The following is a 21,074-nucleotide window of genomic DNA, read 5'->3' on the forward strand; positions in this document are numbered from 1 at the left end:
ATGTTGAAAAAAAGCCAAGAAACAAAGTCACCCAATCTACTTAAGATGTCATGGACACTTGATGGAAGCTTAACTTGATATTCCTTTAATTCTAGCCTTTTGTCAGTACAACTGATGTTAGCTTAAGTGCACATATTTAAATTAAAATGCCCTGTGATGAAGGTGTGACAACATCTAAATAAATTCGTGCCTCTTCTTAAATTTTTTTAAAAAGTAATGTTCTTTTTTCTCACTTTCTGTATTTTCAGCCTTTTCCCTTTGCTTTCCAAGCATTCAAAGGTAAAAGAGCTTGATAAAAATGGAGCAGCGGGATGGGGGGAAGGAGAGGAGAGGTAAGATAACATTATTTCAGGTCTTTTCACTGCTTTGTTAGGACAGATTTAATCTTTGGGCAGCATCAGAAGATAGGCCTGAATGAGCACCTGATGATCTCTTCACTCTCTCCTCTTTTATCTGGATTACTGCTGGCTTTTTTCAGGGATGATATCTCACTATTCCTATTTGGTAAATTAGGCTATTTTTCCCTGTATTTCACTTATTGTAAAATGTTTTCTTTCTTAACTTCAGGCCATTTTTCTGGAGTAGTGAGCATGCTGTCATTAGAGACAGGGTGAGAAGATGGAACTATGTAACTTGGGACAGATTCTGCCATATTTTGCCAGTTAGCAGTAGCTTGTTCTCAAGTGCTTTTGACTTCATGGCAGTTTGTAGCAGAAAAAACATGGATAAAAGGAGTCAAAGTTGGCCTTGTAATTGGAAAATGAGGAAAGATAATTAATATTATGGAATATGGAATTGTCTCAAATGGCAATTTAATTTTCAAGTTAGCAAATACTCAGAATGACAAAATAATACTCAGAATAATACTCATGAAGTGGGTGAGTTTTGAGAAAGCATTTGTTCACAGACTGATTTATTAGTGCTTCTTGTTGCCATATGATAAACACTAAAAAAAAAGAAGAAACAAACACAAACACCAACATCACAGTCATCTTTGTTCCATTTAACAGTGAAACTCAAAGCTAACAGTTATAGTTCAGAACCAGAAACCTCACAACAGAATACTGAAATGTGTGGTGCTGGGACTTTGCCGTCACTGGAACGTATATTCTGTGTGGTAATCTTTTATCTAGTTGTGCACTGAAAATAAAAACCCCAAACCAAACCCCACTGTAATTACATTTTGCTTGTTCATGCTGAGTAAAACATGTCAGACATTTGGGGAGAGCAGGCTGAGGTGCAGAGGAACCAAGCATGAGCACATGCTAGTGTTTCACAGCACGTGCAGCCTGATTGCTGCCACCAGCCAAGAAAACCAAGGGATTGCTGCTGTGCTTGTGACAAGGTGAAGGTGGTTACAGGCCAGTTCATTAAAAATTATGGACATGTGCTGTGCCACGTTTGATGACTGTTGAGAGAGGCCAGAGCGAAAGAGCTTACATAAAAGCCAGGACATAACGCCAGTTGACTCACTCAGCACAATTTCAATGGAGGCACATGGAGAGCTTCTCTGAGGAGCCTACCGCTCTTTTCTGGCTCTCTCCCTTCAATGGTATCAGCATTAAGACCAGGGATATTAATGGAAAAATCACATCAAGAGGGCCATGTGCACAACAGCAGGGTGCCTACAGTAGAAGAGGGCAGCCAGACAGAAGTTGTAACTCCCTTTTCCTTTTTAATTGCTCTTTCAAAATGAGGCAGGGATGCAACAGCATATGACATACTTATATGGAGCATGCCTCCCATCCTGGAAATATTTATTCTGAGCTCGAAAATAATGCTGCTGGACCAGATCCATCCCTGGTGTTCATTGTGAGACTCTGGACTGAGACACTGTGGGGTATTGAGCAGTCTGTGCCCATAGGTGTGGGTGCAGAGCGTTTTGGTGGGAAGCATGGAAAGGCTCCACAGAGGCACCTCCACATCACCATGGCAGACGCTGGAGATTGCTCAAGAGTACCCTCTCTGTGCAAGGCATGGCTCTGGCTCCCAGGGGGATTTTCCCCAACCCCTTCAGATAGCCTGACATAAGGGATCAAGCAGGATGCGTATGGGATCAGTCCCACCAGAAAACAGAGCAAGCGTGCTCGTCTGCAGCTCTCAAATGCTCCACTCCTACCAGTCCCCCTGCCACACCCCTCTGCTGCAGCGCTGCACGCGATTCCCCAGCCTGGGGCTCCCACGGACCGGGCTATATTTTTGTTATTATTCTCCTTTTTTCCTACTTAAAACGCGAAAGGAAGGCTGACACAAGCAGAGCCGTTCCTGACAGCACAGCGATGCAAAGGGCGCAAGGGCGGCCCCGCACCCTGACCGGGGCTGCGGAGGGGGCTGGGCTCATCCCCCTGGGGAGCCGGGGCAGGCGGGCAGCGGGCGAGCCCCTCGCTGCCAGGGCTCCTGCCAGGCGCCGCGGCCCGGGAGCCCCTCGGCGGGGCCGAAGTGAAAGTGAAGCGACTCCCGAAACCCTTCTGGGGGTGGCGGCAGGAGCCATGTGACAGCCGGGAAGCAGCCCGGCCGCACGGGGGGCGAACAACGCGGGGCGGGGGCGTGTGTGGGTGACTCCTGAGGGCTGCGGTGCCCCCGAGCCGCCTGCCGCGGCCGCCTCCCCGCCCCACGTCCCGCACCGCCGGCATCTCCCTCCGCAGCCGCACTCGCACCCGTCCCTGGAGCCCGGGCAGGGCCGGGCCGGGCGGCTCCCCCTCCTCCTGTCCCCTCCCCTCCGCCGCGTCCCCCTCAGGCAGGGCAGGGCAGGGCAGCGCCGGGCAGGAGCGCGCCCCGCAGCGCTGCCTCCGGGAGGAGGGACTCGCCTCCCCAGCATGATCACGGCGGCTCATTAGGGTGGTCGTCTCTCCACCTCTTTTTTGGTTGTTTGTTTTTGGTTTTGGGTTTGTTTTTTTTTCTCCTTGTAACTATTTTTTTTTCCAATTCCCCTGCTCGCCGCGGCTGTCAGCGCTCTCACCGCTGCCCTTAGCACCGCGCCTCCCGGGGCTGCCGGCGCGGCCGTGCCCCGCCGCCCCTCTGTGCCCGGCGCGATGCTGCGGGGGCCCGGGGGCAGCGGCAGGTAAGCGGGACGGCGGCGCGGGGCTGGCGGGGCACGGCCGGGCCGGGAGGGGCCGGTGAGGAGGGCGCGGAGCCGCCCGCCCCCGGAACAGCCCGCTTCTCTCCCGCGCCTCCGCGCCCGGCCGCGTTTGTGCCTTCCTTTGTTTTATTTAGATGGTCTGTAAAAAGTTGTTATCACCGCCTCCCAAAAGGACACTCCCTCCCTTCCCCCCATCCCCAGTCGAGACCTCGGGGGTCTCCGACCCTGCCCGCATTGGCCCTTGCTTTGAGTCTCCCTGTAACTGCTGCGTATTAAACCTGTCTCCAGCTGCGAATCATCCCTCTCTCTAGCCTGCTTACCCCGCTGCCCCCCGGAGTCCTTCATTCCAACCTTTCTGCCTATTCTGATTTTATTCCTCCCCCTGCCTCTCTTTCTAAGGGACTCCCCTCCAACCTGTCTGTAGGTATGTTTGTGTAACCAGACACTGAAAGTAGCTGTCTGCCGAGGAATTAACTCGGCAACCCCCAAAGCTTCGTTTGCATTCAATAGAGGTGTTTGTTTTTCAGGTTTATATCTCCAGACGTGTTGAAGAAGTCGCCCAAAAGGAATCACTTCGCAAATTTTGTTTCCTCCCTTGAAATCCCACTGGACGTGGAGCAGGTGGGGGATCGGGAGGGGAAAGTTTTGGGGTGGAAGGGGGTGCTGAGACGGAGAGTGATCAGGGACTGAGTGGTGTGGGAAGGTGGGGGAAAGCGCTTTAAAGTTGGGAGAGTGGAGCTGCACTTTCCCCCTTCCCCTCCTCAGCGGAGGATAGCTCAAGGCTCTTGCTCTCGTTCGTTAAAAATAAATACTACAGAAGTTGGCAAATTTTGTAGATTTAGAGAAGTAGATTCTCTCCAGGATTAACGTAAAAAATGTTGATGTTTGAGGAACTGCTCTTGCTCAACCAGTAAATAAAGTGGAGATGTTGACAGTTTGTCTAGCCTCTGGTAAACGAGAACAAAAAATATTTCATTTCTTGAAGGGCATCAATAATTATGGGGGTGGGAGGGAGAAGAAGGAGTTTAACTATTAACCTTTATCTAGGCTCATAAATGAGTTGAAAGTCATGTTTCTGAAGCTTCATTTATACATTTGCTTTCCTGTTCTCCCCCCTCTTCTTTCCTTCAATTGAGATGGTGAAAGGTAAATTAAAATAATGATGCTTGCATTAATTGGCAAAGTAGGCGATTTTATGGCTCACCAGTAAAAAATAAATGCCACGGGAAAGTTGCTGTTTGCAGTGCAAGCGGTGGGAAAGTGGTCTGGAGGGCGGGGGGGGGGCCGGGAGGGGACGGCAGAGAAGTGCAGCTGCTGCTTGTACTCTTACTTCAGGAGGTTTGGATTTGTGTTTCCAGATCTTCACTTGAAGACGGCGAAGGACGGTTTGTGGAAGGTAAGAGAGCCTCTTCCCCAGCACTTATACCCTGCCCACGTGTGCTGTGAGTACCTGGGTGTTTGCTCAGGCCCGCAAAGCCAGCGCACCTGCGCTGAGAAGTGATAAACGGGAGACTGTCGAGTTGTTGCTGGACACGGTGTGCATATTGGGAAGCACAGGATTTTTTTTAGGAAAGAAATTTGCTGCTTTTACACACCGAGATGCTTATTAAGCTAATAAATTCCTCCCCTCCAAAAACGGGTTAGCCTTTCTTTTCTTAATCAGGAAGAAAACAGCATAGGAAGACTACCGTGAAAAAGTTTCTGTTCTTACTCTTTTCCACAGTGAAAGTAGCATGCCTAACTTAACATGTATGTTGTTTCCATCAAAGATTGTTAGTATTTATTTTGGTATGAATTTGGGATAAAATTATCCTGGCATGTTCGTAATTGCATCTTTTCCGAATGTGGTGGTATTGTTTTGTGGCATTGTTCTTGCCAGAAGTGAAGTTACTCTTACTAGTTTTGGAGAAAAACTATGTCCAGCCACCAGAGGTTTTCTCCTTCCTACAGGCTTAATGAAGTGAAAGCAAGAGATCCTGTGGCAGAGGCAAGGGTGGGAGAGATACAGGATCATAAAATTTGGCAGAGCAAGTGATTGAGTGCAGTGTCTTTGTAAGTTTGTCAGCATCACAGTTAAAAGTAAAATATGCTTGTAAAATGCAAATTCAAGTAATTTTAAATGAAAATTGAAAAAATGCTTTCTCCCTTTTTTTTCCCTAGTAAGAACAGTCTTTCACATATTTGTCATTGTTTTGTCGTTCCCTTGTGTAGGAATCAAAAATACAAAGACCAAGTAATACTGTTTATTCTCATGAATTATTGTAGAAATCTGTACAGCATACTCAGTTTGAAGGGAGTTCCTCATCTCCCCCCTAAAATGAGTCCTTGTCAGCAACAAGTGTGTTGATATATGGATCTGAAGGACTTGGGCAGGATGCCAGCTCAAGCAATTTAAATGACATGGTTAATAGTGTCTCTACTGTCCTTATCACACAGTAGTTGTCTTTAATAAACTCAGAGGCTTCCAAGTGATAATCACAGATGACAAATTAAGTGGTGTCCTATCCTAGCTCTTGTGTTCAGATGACCTCTCTTTTGCACCAGTTGGTAAATATGAAATGCTAGCTCCAGATGGAGTATAAGGATTTGCAAAATATACCTCTCTCCTCTAAATATGTGATTTCTCAAAGACAAATAAGAGCCAAATAGATTATTTGAAAGTATTTCTAAACCTGAAGTGTTCTCATGGATTCTATTGCTAACAGTGTAATATTTTGGAAGTTTTTCTGTAGTAATAAATGTATGTGGGACTCTGCATCCTTCAAATGAATCTTTATCAAACCCATCAAAAGAGGAAACAACTTTACATAAATTAGGTAAGCTAGTATAGCAAATACAACAAATTAAAATACTCAAACTCTTATAAAGCATTTAGGATGGAAGTGAAAGAGATCATTCCATCACTTTCAGTTTGAAAAAAGTAACCTTTAAAGAGCAGCAAATACAATTTCAGAAATACAGTGATACACAGCTGTTTCACAATGGGAATTTTCATGTTTTTTGAGCAGCTCTGGTAATCATAACAACTTTTCCCCTTGTCAGATTAAAAGACTACAGCATAATATGTAACTACATAAGAAGAGACAGAGTAGTGCAATTGACAGTTTAACTGCAAATTCCATGTATGATTGCTTAGTTTATGATCTCTATTTTTTTTTTTTTGAAAAGTTTTTATCCTAAAAATATCACTGCCAGAACTCATTTTCCTGATTTTCAAACCTGCTAGATCTTGCCAAGAGCTGTAGAAATGCTCCTGTTCTCAGCAGCTATTAAGAGTTTGCTAAAGCACCTAATAATAATGTGTTTTAGATCTTGTGACTATGATGGAAATATAGTGCTGTGTGTTTAACTGATAAATTTAGAAATGTTCTTCTTAATGGTCAAAATTGTCTTTTTGAAATTAATACATGAATGCAAATTGTCATCATAGATTTTGTTTCCTGTAGCTTTGTTTGCAAAATTCATTCCTTTGAGACTGGAAAACTGATAAGATACTACCTGTGTCTTAAAAGTAACAATAGATAAATAATAGTACTTTCTTAAAAGCCTTGTACAAATTAAGAAGTCTAACAGATTTTTTTAACTTTGTGTTTCAGATCATATCACAGTCACACCAAAATTTATTAAAGTGTATATTAATAATATTAAATTTATTAACTTTTTCAAAGCGAATGACCCAACCTGAGGTAGTAATGAAATGTTACCATGAAGAAAGCTCGTGGACCAGAGAACAGGGCAAATAAGGAAATGTGCCTTTATGTACAAATTCACTGTATAACAAATATGATAATATTTGCCACTCCTCAGCAGCATAAATCTGCCCTGTTCATTAAAACTAAATAATTGTTAGTTACAAGTAATATTTGGAAAAATACTGTGCCTTCACACCATCAAGTATTCCTAGAGATACTATTTAATTGAGTTGTTAGGTCACTCCTCTTTTTGGATGCTCTGAAATTATGATAGTGGCTTTCTGATACTCAGGATGTGAAGTTAAAAGTGAACTTCATTGCTAAGAATTTTTTTCCCTGGAGCCCTCCTCAAACCTGATAGCATTTTAATTCCACAGTTGGCCCACTTTTCTTTTTAATTTGAAGGCTGGGTAGAAGTCTTGTCAGGGTCTGCGGTTGTACTGCTCTGTGTAGAGCTGGGTGTCCATGCTTGAAACCATATGGGTATTACTCTTCCAGAACTTTTACCACCTTTCCCAAGTCCACTTTTTTATTAAATCCAATGCTAAGGATTACTTCAATAATAATGTATCACAGTAGAAACTACACACTAAGCATCATGTACTTGAAAAATTACAAGCCTTGGAGGGTTGGGTTTTTCTGGGTGGGGTTTTGTTGGTCGGTTTTTTGGTTTTGGTTTGGTGGGGTTTTTTGGGGCTTTTTTTTTTTTTTTTGGTTGGTTGGTTGGTTTGGTTTAGTTTGGTATTTTTGTTAAAACTAGGAACATTCATTAAATGCACAGAAAAATGTTCAGGTTCAAAAAACTTTGGAAATGTAATGCATCTGAAGCATTTCTCTATAAAATATCTTTGTCCTTTACCCTCTCTTGTTTGCCATGTTCATCACAAGACCCGAAATTACCAGCATACATAATAAACACAGTCTTACTGCTGTGAGGAATGCCGCTGAAGTAATTGCAATATTTTTTGGTAAAGCAGTGCCCTATATTTGCAGAATGGACTTGTCTTTTAAGCTCTGCAGGGAAGGAATTGTCTTCGAAGTATTTTCTATAAAGTGCCTGACATGTCTGTATGTGCCAAAATATGGTAAATAATAACAACCAGTAGTTGACAATTTATACAGACTATTTTTTTTAATTATTACTATGATTTTGGAATTTGCTTATGGGGTGCTTTCTAGCAAAAAGAAAAATGCCAGAGTGGCTTCCAGCTGGAGCAAGATGTGCTGTGATGGCAAGAGAAGCTTTTAATCAGAATAGAACGCACAATTAATCGATACTATCTTCTGTGAAGCTGTCGGGTCAAAACATCAACTGGCGTAAATCAGCGAATCTCCACTGAAGTCTGCAGAGGCACGACTGACTTACGCCAGATGATGTGAGTGTCCTTTTTGGCTTTAACAGTTTTCCTTTAATCTTCCTGCTGCTTAAACTTTTACTATGATCTGCCCACATTCCAGAAGCATGGATGGACGATGGGATAATGTTTCCTTACTTTCCTTCTCCTTTCAAGCTTTTGGAGGCTTTTCTCTTGCGTGATGGTATATGCTTCATTAGTTATATATGCTCCATGTCCTCTTCAAGCCAGTGAAGATAGCTGCCCTTCTCAAAATCACATGTATAATTATATTCTGAAAAACTCCAGTCCTGTCTAGCTTGCCAGATGCAAGTATATTGCAAATAGCATCCAGATCATGGTGTATTTGTAATTAAAGATTTTTAATACTGTTGTTAGTAACCCTCTTATTAACAATTTGTGTCACATTAAGAAGTTTTAAAACCTTTCCCCCCCCCACCCCCCACATCTATTTCCCAGAGTAATTTTATTTTGTCTGCTAAGGGTCGTAATAACTTTAGTTACTAAACTGCATCATGTATACAAAATTATTGAAAATTCTGAGTTTGTCTTGTGTGGTGGGATGACCTCCATTATACTTGCGCAGAAAAGAGGAGAAATAAACTTTTTCTCTTTCTTACAAGCCACTAATAAATATTCTTGAAAGCAATGTTGCTAAACTAATTCTTGTTAGACATGGGAAATCTGTTTGATTAGAGATAGGAAATCTGATTGCTTTTCAAATGTTCAAGCTAAATCTTGTTTCCCATTGAAGTACAATGCCATTTTTAGAATTTCAGCATAAATATTTTTAACAAAACTTGCTTTGTTAAGTAATACAGAAAAGTAATCAAGTTTCTTAGATGCCTACCCAAAATTGATGGTTTTGAAGAAGGATTTGAGATACTTGTGTGTGTGAGATTTGAAACAACAGATAAATCATAAATCCTAAGACAGAGGGATATAGGCATGTTCTGAGGAAAATAGTATTAACTGCTTACCCATACATTTTTTCTCAAACTTCTCACCTCATGTCGTTTTTCCTGATGTTTATAAACTAATAATACCTTCACTGCAAATAAAAGTAGTAAGAGGAAAGTGTTGTCCCAGACGCTGTACTGCAGAAGGTGACACAGAAATGTCTGTAGAGCCTGATAGAGAGTGGATTCTGCAAGTGGAAATGACCATACTCCATTTCCTTTGAATTGACTGGAAAGTTACTTTCCTCTTTCCACTTGTCAGTTCTTCCAGAGCTATAAAGGACCACAGTAACCAACCTTTCACCAACATTTATGAAAGCAGGAAATATATGTAATTACAACATTTCAAGTGACTCAATAGAGATATATAGAAAACCAATAATGTATGCAATAATTTCAGTTTTTTACAGGACTTGGATGTCTGTTTTCTTTTTGTTCATAATTAGGAAAAATTTTGGATAGAAATGGGTCTGGAAAAGGGCAAGAGTTGATACCAAAAAAGTAAAGCACATTTCAGAACTTGGCTTGATTTTATTTTCTATTGATGATGCTGTCTTTGTAGAAAGTGAAAATATTCCAATGAAACTCTGAACTGGACCAAAAAGCTGCAAGAGTGAGCCACTTCCAAAATGTGCCTCTTCAATATATTTCCGTTTTGTATAAGAAGACATGTTTTCACTCCTGGTTTTGTACCTATTTTATTGTCAGAAACACTGAAATTAGTCCTAGTGGGACATCAGCTCCAGCTGAGGTATGACAGTTCATACCAGCTGAGTATCTGATAGAATTCTAACTTAAGAACCTGATCCTGCTAATGTAACATTGCTAGATTTCATACGTAGCATGTTACAGTAAGGAAAATGAACTTCTAAACACTTATACTAGAATTCAGTAAAAATATAAATTTATAAGATGATTTCATATGAGAGGGAAGTCCTGTTATTTCACAGGTTTTAGTGATTTTCTTAAACTTCCATATGGATTTACAAACTGCAGCTACTGACAAAGAATCAAATGCTGTAAACTTGCATCATAGATTGTTATGTCTAAAGGTGTTTTTAGGGTTGCAAATACTTCACTGGCATTTAACCTATAGCAGTAAAATAATTTCTCAGTTCAAATTTCTGCTACTTATTTTCAAGGGTTTTTTTCCTCCACCTTTTTAATAAAATTACAGAAGTATATAAAATAGAAGAGGTGGGTGTTGTGAAGTGATTTAGAGAAAGAGAGAATGTAAAAAAAGAAAATAATTTTCTAAGTGAAAGTCAGTAATGCTAGAAATTATTTGTTTTGCATGAGCTTTTTTCCTAAAGAGAAAAACACCCCCAAAAAGTGTAGTTTTTTCCTTCAAAAGTTTTAGAAATATTTTAAAACGGTGGAAGAACTTTATATATTGTTTATTGCTTTTATCTGTTAGCAAGAGGATTTCTTAAGGCTAGATCTCTGAGGGTTTTATATACCAACCTAAATGATTCTGTAATTCTGTATTAACTACAGACCCCTCCCGGCCACTCACAAAGATCTGCGTGGTGCTGACTCATGTAAGGTTTTTGTTTATAAGTCATTTGAGTAATATAATGGACACGCTACGTTAGATAGCAGAACACCGAAAAGTTTGTGGGTCGGGAGTTTAATCCTTCCAGCCTTGCTCTGCTGCTGGTTTTGGGCAAGTTAAGCATCCAGTTTATATGAATCTGTAGCAGGAGGGTTCAGACAGAAAGTTGTTTGTGAGGGAATGTTTGCAGGATCAGAGCCTTGTACTGCGAGTTGGCTCTTATGATTTCAAAATGAAAGCATTTTAACTTATGAGCTTAAAAGGACTTAGTCTTAATTTAAATACACATTGACAGACTCCTGAGATCTAAGTGATTTTCTGCTGTGACTTTGTATACTGACTTATCTATTTGAGAATGAAATAATCTATCACAGTGAAATTAAAAACCAAAATCTGATCAAAGCAATTGTTAGAAATTACACTATTTGATAAGATCATCTGCTGAAAATAAAGGGGGAAATGAGATCTGACAGAGGTAAAACCAGGTAAATAGCTTTCAGCTCTGCTTTTGTTATTCAAGAAGAAAGAGAAACAATAGGTGCTGTTTAGAGTCAGGAGCTGCCCTTCTAACCTCTGCTGCTCTTAAAATGCCTGAAGGTTATTGCATGGTTCATGGTGGCTTTTATGTTTGCAGTTCAACTTTTAATTTTCTAACAAAAGGAGATGTAGTACCAGCCTGCTGATAAACACTGTACGGAACAATCAGAGAAAAGAATGGAGAAATTCCCTCACGTTTTTTTTTCCTCCATTCCAGTTACTGAAGTATACCATCATATTTTTAACAGAAGAAGAGCACTTCTTATGTTAAGCTGCCAAAATTGGAGCCCAGACAATCATTTGTTGCATGCTGTTATAGGAAGTGATCTGAACATCCACTGGGGCTGAATGTATTTCAGTAAGATTTTTAATTCTTGCTGCAATGGTAAAACAGCTGAGTTTGCCTTAAATGCAGCCTTCTCTGCATCAAAACTCCAGCTTCCTGGCCCAGGAGTGTTCCCACTGAGTGAAAGAAGCATTTCTGTGCAAGCTGTAAAGTGCACAGTGTAAGTAACAAACTTCAGTCAGTGCTCAGGCCCTGTCCTTTCAAGATTGCTTGGATTTGTGGCATGATCATTGCTGCTGTTTGGAATACCGTGCTCACTGTGATGCTTTGTACTCTGATATCAGAGGAGAGAAGGGGTCAACTTCTGAAGGTATTGTTTTCAAGCACAGCTGAAAGTAATGGAATGTAACAGTTTTAGGAATGTACACCTGTGAGTATATAATAAGAGAGTATCTGTTTGTGTATTTTCACTGCTGACATTCAGATCAAAGGTCCCTTAGGTGGTAGTGGTGTAAGAAAAAGGGAAAGGGGCCACATGGCTTGGCAACTCTGACCTGTCGTCCTGTTTGTTGTTTGCAAGTTTTCACTAGAAAATCAGTCATGACTTTGCTTCGATGTGGTGACTTACTTTCAGTTGCTACATACAAATATGCAGTTCAAAAAACTGGCAGTGAACAGAAGAAAAAATACTGTTAGCAAGTGCTGCCGCTTAAATACCAAAACTAATGTCCAGTCTTGCATTGATCTGTGCTGGGATATTGTCACAAGCCCTTAAAAAAAAACATTGTGTTTTGGGGCAGAGACCTCTAGATGACCGATGCCAAAAAGGCTGACAAGTAAACTAAGAAATGTCTTTAAGCCTTTGCAAACACACACCAGCTAAAACAAAAAGCAAAGGAAGCATCTGTCTCTTGCCCTTCAGCTAGCTTTAAGCTAAAAAAAATCTATCCCAAATGGAGGGGAATCCTCTAGGCCCTTGAAGATGTTTAATTAACCATCAATTTCATCCTTCTCATTAAATGACTTTTTTCTTTTCTCACATGGGCAAATTAAAAAGATGATTACACTTTGGAGAAACAATGACACCTGTTAAATTTTCCTCTGTTGTTGAGCTTGGTTAGAAAAAATTAGATTTAATTTTAGATATTCAGAATAAGTAGAGTTATGCTTGGTTTCTTTTTATGCAGGTTATTTGGATGTGTGCTGGTACATATTTGTGTTATAATAATGTATGCTATTGCCCCTGGCAGTAACTCTCATCTTCTTTAACTGTACTTGTTGAAAAACTAGCTTTTAAAAAAATTTAGTAAGGGAGAGAAATTTGTACCATCAATATCTCTCTTGCTTCTGTGACACATCTGATTTATCTGTATAACAAAAGGTGTTTTACATGAGAGTCCTGGTATTATTTTTTATGTTGCTTCAGTGCTGGCACCTTGTTAATTATGGGGAATTTCAGGCAGAATTTTCCACTGGCTCCAGGAAGCCAGCAGACACACTGTTAGACTTTTGCATGGAAATCTGAATGTAGATGCGTCATGAAGGAAACTGCTTATGATTTTGGGTGCATGTTTGGTAAGAAGAAGTAAGCCAGGGGTGTTGGGTAACTGTGGTCATCAAGAGCTTAGTTTGGTGTCTGTTCCCAATGTGCATAAGACCTCTTGCAATCATTTTTTAACATGTTGTGGAAAGTTACCAGTGCTTTGATGATGCACATTTTTCTCTTTCCTGATGGGCTCTGCAGCTCTAGTTTGCTCTGGATGAATTTCTGGGGCACATGGTTTGCTTTTGGGACTCAGGTCTGGGAAATCTGTACCTTACTAGTTGATAAAGAGGGTTGTTTAGACAGTTTGATTTAAGTATTATTTCTGAGATGGAGATTGAGATCAAGCCCTTATTTTGCTTTACCCAGATTTATTCCAGAGAAAATCACAAGCTGGGTATAATTTGCAAATGTTTTCTTTAGCTGCAAAGTTTTCACAGTGTGTTCTCCCAGTTGAAGGGTGGGGAAAATATGCAAGAAGGCCTGTGACAGCATTTTACACAACCCTTGGCCACATGGTTTTGTTTTATTTTTGTTTTCTGTTGGCAGGCACTGAAGGGGGTGTTAATTCGTGGCCTGCTAATTTTGCTTGGAGGTCTATTCAGCCAGCAGCACAAAAAAAGGGTTGCCAGCCTTGCTGTTGCCTATGGCAGCCATGGCGCAAGACCAGCAAGTGCTGCTCGATCAGTCTCAAGGCTGGACTCTTGAAGTTCACTCTCAGTAAAGCCTTCAGCCCAGCTCTTCCTTTGCTTGCCCACTGCATTTTTGGAGAGCAGTCTGTGCTCCCTGTGTCACTCCTCTGGGTTTTGGGTTGCCAAGCTATGTGAAGTGGTAACTGAACTTCAAGGTGGTGGTTCTGCTGTTTGCATTTCAAAGCTACATGGTAGGACCTAGTTACCTTAAAGATTGCTTCCTGAAGCTTCAGCCTGCTGAAGAATGTTTACCTTCAGATGTAAGCCCTTTAATTTTCTCACCATTCTATTGACTATGAGCAGAGGTGATGAGATGTTTACCTCCTGGACCCTGCCCCAGGCCTTCAGTTGTATCTTTGGTCCATCTTCAGTCATTTGGCCAAAGTGGCATTGTTCCAGAAGGTGTAGGTCCACAGCAGCTTGAACTCCCTCTTTCCTTCAGTTCCTACCTTCTCCTTTGCTCTAGAGCTGGCTCACAGCTGATCCCATACAATCCACCATACAGACCTCAACCTGCAGAATAAACCACAGAAAATCCAGAATATTTCTGCAGGGTTATCTCCCCAAACTGGCTATTCACAGCTGTGGACCTGTTCTGCCACCAGCAACAAAGATGTGATGGTGGGAGCAGAGCCTGGACAAGGGGGAATGATAGCAAAACCCTAGCATCAACACAATTTAGTTGTTACCTTGTAAGTATTGTGAAAACACAGCTCTTTCCTAGTACTGTGGTTATTGCCCATATTTCTAAGCAAGAAAGCCTTTTAATTGTTTTATCACATGTCTGGACACATGGGAGAGCAAGACAAAAGCCTGAGACATGGTTAAGCATCACTGTTAGAGAGGCTGGGGCGGGGTGTTTCTTAAATGTTATCACAGTCCTTGTTGTTGCCAGTGCTGAGAGCTGGTCTGTAATGTCATGTTATTTTCCTTTACAGTTCAAGATAATATATCAGCACAGCAGACTGGGAAACTATACCAGTGAAACCAAGGAGCAAGGGTGCAGTCTGTCTTGCTCTATGCAGCTCTAGTTCCTGCTTTCTTATAAAAAAACTTAATACCATAGCAGGCATTTTTGGCTGAGGAAAGGGGTCTATTTACAGTATTTACGTAAATATCTTTTTCTGGAGGAAATGCCAGCCACTGCACTTCATACTTTAGGTGATTAGCCAGTGGGAGAAAATGAGTTTGTTGCTGTTTAGCTTGCTAAAGACAATGAAACAAATTCTGCTTATGTTTTTGCCCTTCAAATATCAGATTTTTAAACCTTTCTCCCCCTCCCCCCAAAACAAGACTAAAAAACTAAAATAGGAGTTGTCTGAGTTTGAAATTGGTAACAACAAATACTTTATAAAATTTATTTTCATATTTTGGTAATCAGCTGGAATGTTGAATAAAGCAAAACACCAAAACCCGAATGTGCTAGATGTATAACTTAAAAAAAGAACAAGAGAAATTTGATTAAAATACCTTGCCCTGACAGTTGCTGAAGTTTTCATCTCTTGATGTATGAAATGCTAAAAGCCAGCAAAAATATCTAGCGGGACAGAGAGTTCAATGAGAGGAAGAAAGAAAAAAGCTAAACAAGAGAGACCAAGTGGGTTTTGATACAAAAATAAAGGCGGCAACAAATGTGATACCTTCTGCCTTCAGATTAACGTTGAAATTAGTATAAATTCCATTTCTGGAGGGGCTTTGTCATATTAGAGTGATTCATGGGATAAAGTGATTTTTCTATATTTTTTGCTTATATTTAAGTGGGATTTCTCTCAGATAAACAAAGTAAGCACACTCAAAGACTCTTTCTGCCTCATTTAAACACCCCACCTTATCAAAACTCCATTTCCCTGAGTGATGGATCTTGGCTCTGGACGGGAGAATGAAGTATTCAATTACCTTATTTTCATGTGCTAATGAAGCAGAATGTGGCTTTAGGGGTTTTCTTTTCAGCAAGGTAGCCTGTTTGGTTATGCACATGCCGCCTTCTTATGTTTCCTTCCGTGTCCCTGCCTACACTCAAGCGGTGCCCTTAATGGGCAGCAGGGGCTAATCCGTCTGCCTGACAGCGAGCCTTGGCCTTCTTCAGCCCAGCGGGAGCAGCCCTGGCCTGTAATTAGCAGAGCCATCAAGCCAAACTCTTTGGCTCGAAATTATTTCTTTTGGCACCCCTTGCAACAACTTTTTATGCGGGAAATCCCTGACGGGTGCTTGTTTTGGGTTTTTTTCCTTCAATTTTTCTCTGGATTGCTGAGCGCTGATGTGAGCTCACAATTCCTCAGCCAGCTCTGATAACTCTGCCAGTCCTCAAATGTACAGTGTTGGCTGTGGTTTGTTCAACTGAGTTTAAAAGTGCAGGTACATTTGTGACTGAGAGTCAGAAGGTAAAGGGTATTTTTTTATAGAAGTGTTACACTTCGACTGATGTAGGAAAGGCATGTGTTCAGCTCACAGGCTTCTCAGTACTGGCACATGGTCCTCTGGCATTCTCAGCTTTACTTCCATGAGGGATACTGATTCAATGGGTAGGATGACTCGTATCCTTGATGTTAGGCTTTTACTTGGTGCTTGGATGAAATAGAAAATAACTGTTCAATGCTTTACACAATAGTTCACTAGCTGCAGTTGCACATCCTTTTAGCACCATATAATGAAAATAAACACATTAGGATTTTTTTTTTCTAGCAACTGTATGCTAGGAATTACTGTGTCAACTTCACCCCAATGGATGATGGAGAAAAATAGCCATACAGGAATTAAGAGTTACTCACTGCCAGTTATGAAGATGAGGAATTGGCAAAATGCAACAAAGTTTCCCTTATTTCTTCTCCCAAATAATGAAAGTAAAGAACTTTACAATGTACATTAAAACATATGCAAGGGAGGAATTTGTGTATGTGTGTGGACCTTCTGAAGAAAGCAAAGTATGACTTAAATGGTTGTGGTAGGTGTAAGAATAGTCACCTTCACCTAGCAGGTAAAAGGAGGAAGTGTAGTAGACACTGAGGATTTTGCTTGGAGGGAAAGAAAGTGTGAAAACAAAAATTGGATATGTTTTTGATATGCTCTTTCACAGAGGTACCAAAGTTAATGGTTTAGTGGTTTAGTGTGATCAGGAATTACAGGTGTAAAAGGTGTAGTCCTCAGCTCTTGAATGCTATTTAAATGGAACTTAAAAAAATAATATTCCAAGCAGCATGTGTTAAAGCATGTGATAGATGAAGAAGCAGCCTGGATCATTGAGGGTACCTGGCCACTAGTTTGAAGTTACATATTTTAAGACTGCTGGGGGAAGATGACTGGAAAATGTGCAAGAAAATGAGGTAACCTAATAACACACAATGCATCTGAAGTGCATCACAAGCCAGATTTGATCAATGCAGTGGCATTGCCAATTCCCTTTCATGGAGGTGAGGCCAATACCATGTCCTGCTGTAGGTGGTCAGTATGGTTTTTGTGAAAAGATCCCAGCCAGTGCTGCTCCCAGGAAATTCACCTCCTGTGAAGGAAATTCCCCGCATGCTTCCCCCTCTCCAGCCTTCCTCTGCTTGGAGGGGAATTTCCATGCCTCTCCCTTATCTCTTGCCTATCCCATCCCCAGAGTGTGCTGGGGAAAAACAAGGGGTATTTGGAGCTCTGCAGAGTACTAGCTGCCTTTGGCAACCAGAAATGCAAACTGCGGTCTGGCCAAAGTCACAGCAGCTCTTTCATCCCTCAGATTCGGGGAAACAGCCCTGTGCTCTTCAGCTAGAGCTGTGTAAAGGAGGTTTTCATGACAAATGACTTTGCCAATACGTGCTGCTGTGGAAAGCAAAGCAATTAACTTGGTTGATTATGAATTCAGTTTGTTGTTCTGATTAAGAGTTGGAGAGTTTTCAGCTGAAACTTTTTAAAGCTTTTAATTTCATTAATCATTGTCAAAGCGTAGCATCTCAAGAGCGTCCCTTTTGAAATAAATAATGTATTTTTAAAAATACTCAGACTTTCTTTGGGAGCACTTAAGAGGTTTTTTTGTTTTGTTTTTTGGGGTTTTTTTAGGGTTTTTTGGGTTTTTTTGTTGTTTTTTTTTACACTGTTTAACATTATTCATTCATTCCAAAACAAAACTTTTACAACGTGCAGAAAAACCCCCACCTCCTGCCTTCCTAACTGGTTTTAAGACAATTGTCCTTCTTCCTTCCACTTCCTTTTCTATGTCACTGTCTTGGATCTGAGTAAGTAGAGTGTCTGGTATCTCAGTGTGTCATGACTTTACTGAAGCAAACTTCCCAGAGTTTTGGAAAAAAACAAAGGGAAGCAGTGTAGCAGAATGTTACTTGAAAAAGTAAACTTATTATTTGCGCTGCACTTGGCAAGAGCTGATACTTACTGTGCATTCAGAGCTGGTAGCAAATTAAAATTAATAGTAAACAAAATGCCTGTTTTGCAAAACTGTATTTCTTAGAATCAAAATAAGTTTCTTATTTCTTTAGTTACCCCAGGTTTTGGCTTATTTCCCATGCATTTCTCAGCTGAAAACCTCCCACTAAAGTTACTCTTTTTAGCTCACTTTCTTATTCTCATACCTCAGTACCCTGCTGAACCATTAAAGCTGGAAACAGTGCATAGGTTTTGGTTTCCATGGGCATGCTTGCTAAATTCTTTAGAAATTGGTAAACTGGTGTGTTTTGGAAAACTCTTCTCAGAAAAACTGGATTTTTTTTTCACTGCAGTCCTTTTTAGATTGACGATGACAGGATTAGAAAAAAAAATATTTTATGGTGTTAGAGGTAATACCTTCTACATTATTTTATATTGGGAAATATTTTGAGTTTGTTTTAGTGTGATGTGTCTTGCACTGTGATTTAGCTTTGTGTATTTATATACACATAATTCCTGGGGAGGAATTTTTTTATGGGAAGAAGTTATCTTATTAAATATCATCTTACTCAGGAGGGAAGTGTGAAAGTTTATGATCATGCAGTGTAACTCATGGTCTATACAGGTCTATACAGCATTACAGCATAACCACCAAATTTGGAGTACTGAATTTCAGTATTCGCTACCTAACAGTTTATGACAGCTCTATTATTACTTCAGAGATTCACAGACTAGCAGTCCTCCTCCTGCCTGGTTATATTTAGTATAAAATTTATCTCTCTGAAAAAAATATGAAGCCAACTGTGAAAATCCAAGCAAAATCAGGAAGAATTGATAGTGCAAAAATCATCAATTGATAGCAAAAGGCTTCTCAGGAAGAGAAGCCTTCCCAGTGAACTGATTACAAATCTAAGATTAGCATTTAGACAGTGTTGCTTCTTGCATATAAATGAACTTATGCAGACCTAGGGGACCATGGAGTTAAGCTGTGGCAGGGTACACAGCCCTGTCTTGGGGAAAGTGAAAGCACTTATAGCTAAACCCTTATCACTGCATTAAGTTCAACCTGCCAACTGTCGTGCATAAGTAATCATAGAGCCACACGAAGGCTGCCCCGTGTGTTTGATTTCACTTCAGCTCCTGTGTAATCTTAAGGACCCAAGCAAGTAAAGTCATGACATTAACCCGCTCTTGAGGTGACCAAAATACGGTAAATGTCAGAAATCCACATCTGAAATAAGAGGTCACGTGCTCTTTACCAAGCACAGATGAAGAAAAAAGGCTCTTTGATGTGGCTCTAGTGTAGTATCAGCTTTGTCTGTAACAAGACCTTTGCTTCAAACTTGATTTGTGTATAAAAGGCTGTACTGTTGGGTGGAAGGGCTGGTACAGGTTTATCCTTCCTGTCCTCTCCACCCCCAGCCGCCTTCTGCACCTCTCAGGTGATCTCTGTTTTGGCTAGCTTGTGTCTCAGCCAGCTAGTCCTCATCCCAGCCCAATCACCTAAACCCCCCAGATAATCCCATTCCAGTGCATAAACCAGGGCAGCCATAACAGCAGTAAACAATTGCATAGCAGCTGCTTATTGCAGACATACTCCCACTGGAGAGGCCAATGGACATCAAATGCTGCTGCCCAGACAGCAGCACCTCAGGTGGCAAGGTGGCCTCGTGTCTCCCTCTGGTTCCCAGCACATATAGCAGTTTCCATGCCTACCAAGTTGAATACTTCGGTGAATGTATGCCGCTTCTTAATATTAGCATTTCCCTTCACCCCACTGCTGCTCATACCTGTTTCTGTGCCTGGGTCAAGACCTACATAGAACATAAGGACCCCTGTTTCACACCTTTCTCCTTCACAGTCCTCGTTTGCCCTGGCGTTTTCTCACTGTAAAGGAGTTTGTTTTGATACACCTGATCTGACAGCATAAGACAGTGCCCCTCTTTGAGTCATAATTATTGACAAATTAGATTTCTATCCCTGGCTATGTGAGCATGGTAGATCTTCCAATGCTGTATTTATTGTAGGCAATGGATGTGGTAGGAAAATGATAGAGAACGACATAACTAAGTGGCGCATGTTAGCCTTATGTTATAGCCTGTCTGCTATACTTTTTTCACAATACCACTGTCTTTGAAGTGCCTCTAAGTTTTGTAAAAAATAGGTTAGGTATTCTGCTAGGTAAGAAACATCCTTCCCATCACATTGCTGTCTTTAATCTGTTGCATGGATCGTTGGTCCTCATTCTTCAGCATGAATTGGTGTTGGCTGGTTTGATGAGAAGTCCTCAGCTCCTGCATAGGTACTGCACATGTTAGGGTGTCAGGGATGCATATGATCACAGTGTTCACTTCCTCCAGAATTCAGGCTGTCAATGAAGATGGCAGAAGGGGGGGATTTTGCAGTTGGTTAAGGACATGCTCCACTTGAGTTTTGAAAGTTAAAGGGGTCCCACACATTATCACAGCAGAATAGTCACTCTTGTGGTGACTGGCATGTTTTCTCAGTGCAGAGACTTGACATGCAGGGACAGAAGGGTTGTCCTGACAATTTTGTCTTCCCTGGCCCTCGCTGTACCAGAAGCCGGAGCAGAGCAAAATAAGGCATAAAGTTTGCACTGTAAAAGCACTTTCAAAGCCTGGGCTTCCAGATAGGTTGTAATGGCATTTCAGCTGCCAAGTTACTAATGAATGGCACAGGTGAACTGGTAGTGATAGCTGTTTCTGCTGTCCCACTTCCTACCTTTCCATCCCAGAAAATGCTGATATTCCCAACTCTGCCTTCACTGGTGTATAAAAATTGTTAGTGACTGGCTATGTAGTGTAACTATTAGCATGGCTGTGGTTGGTGAAAATGAATATATTTGGACTTCAGGAAGGAGCCAGAGCACAAAGATGCCTGTTACACTTTTGGTGTGGGGAGTAAAAGAGTGAGGAGCCATGGGTGAGGTGTGCCTTGAGTCCCCTCCTCCCATCCCATGGACTCATGGGACAGAGCTAGAGTGCCAGGTAGGGCACTCT

The 21,074-nt window shown here is 41.3% G+C and overlaps 1 protein-coding gene across 4 annotated transcripts in view; it reads left to right on the top strand.

Annotated features, from left to right (window-relative positions):
- The first annotated feature begins 2,760 nt into the window (after nt 1-2,760).
- The window catches only part of PRDM1 (PR/SET domain 1), a 101,570-nt gene continuing 83,256 nt past the window's right edge, over nt 2,761-21,074 (top strand). Inside the window, exons 1-3 of one of the 4 annotated variants that reach the window (XM_085574947.1) lie at nt 2,761-3,061; nt 3,607-3,700; nt 4,438-4,475. The gene's annotated coding sequence lies outside the window, so the exon portion shown is untranslated. Of the gene's footprint in view, nt 3,062-3,169; nt 3,217-3,268; nt 3,504-3,551; nt 3,701-4,437; nt 4,476-21,074 lie in introns of those variants that run through there. The other 3 variants (XM_085574948.1, XM_085574946.1, XM_077781801.2) reach the window with 3 other exon arrangements.

Source organism: Lonchura striata, chromosome 3 (assembly GCF_050655825.1).
Source record: "Lonchura striata isolate lonStrDom1 chromosome 3, ASM5065582v1, whole genome shotgun sequence".
Taxonomy (NCBI): Eukaryota; Metazoa; Chordata; class Aves; order Passeriformes; family Estrildidae; genus Lonchura; species Lonchura striata.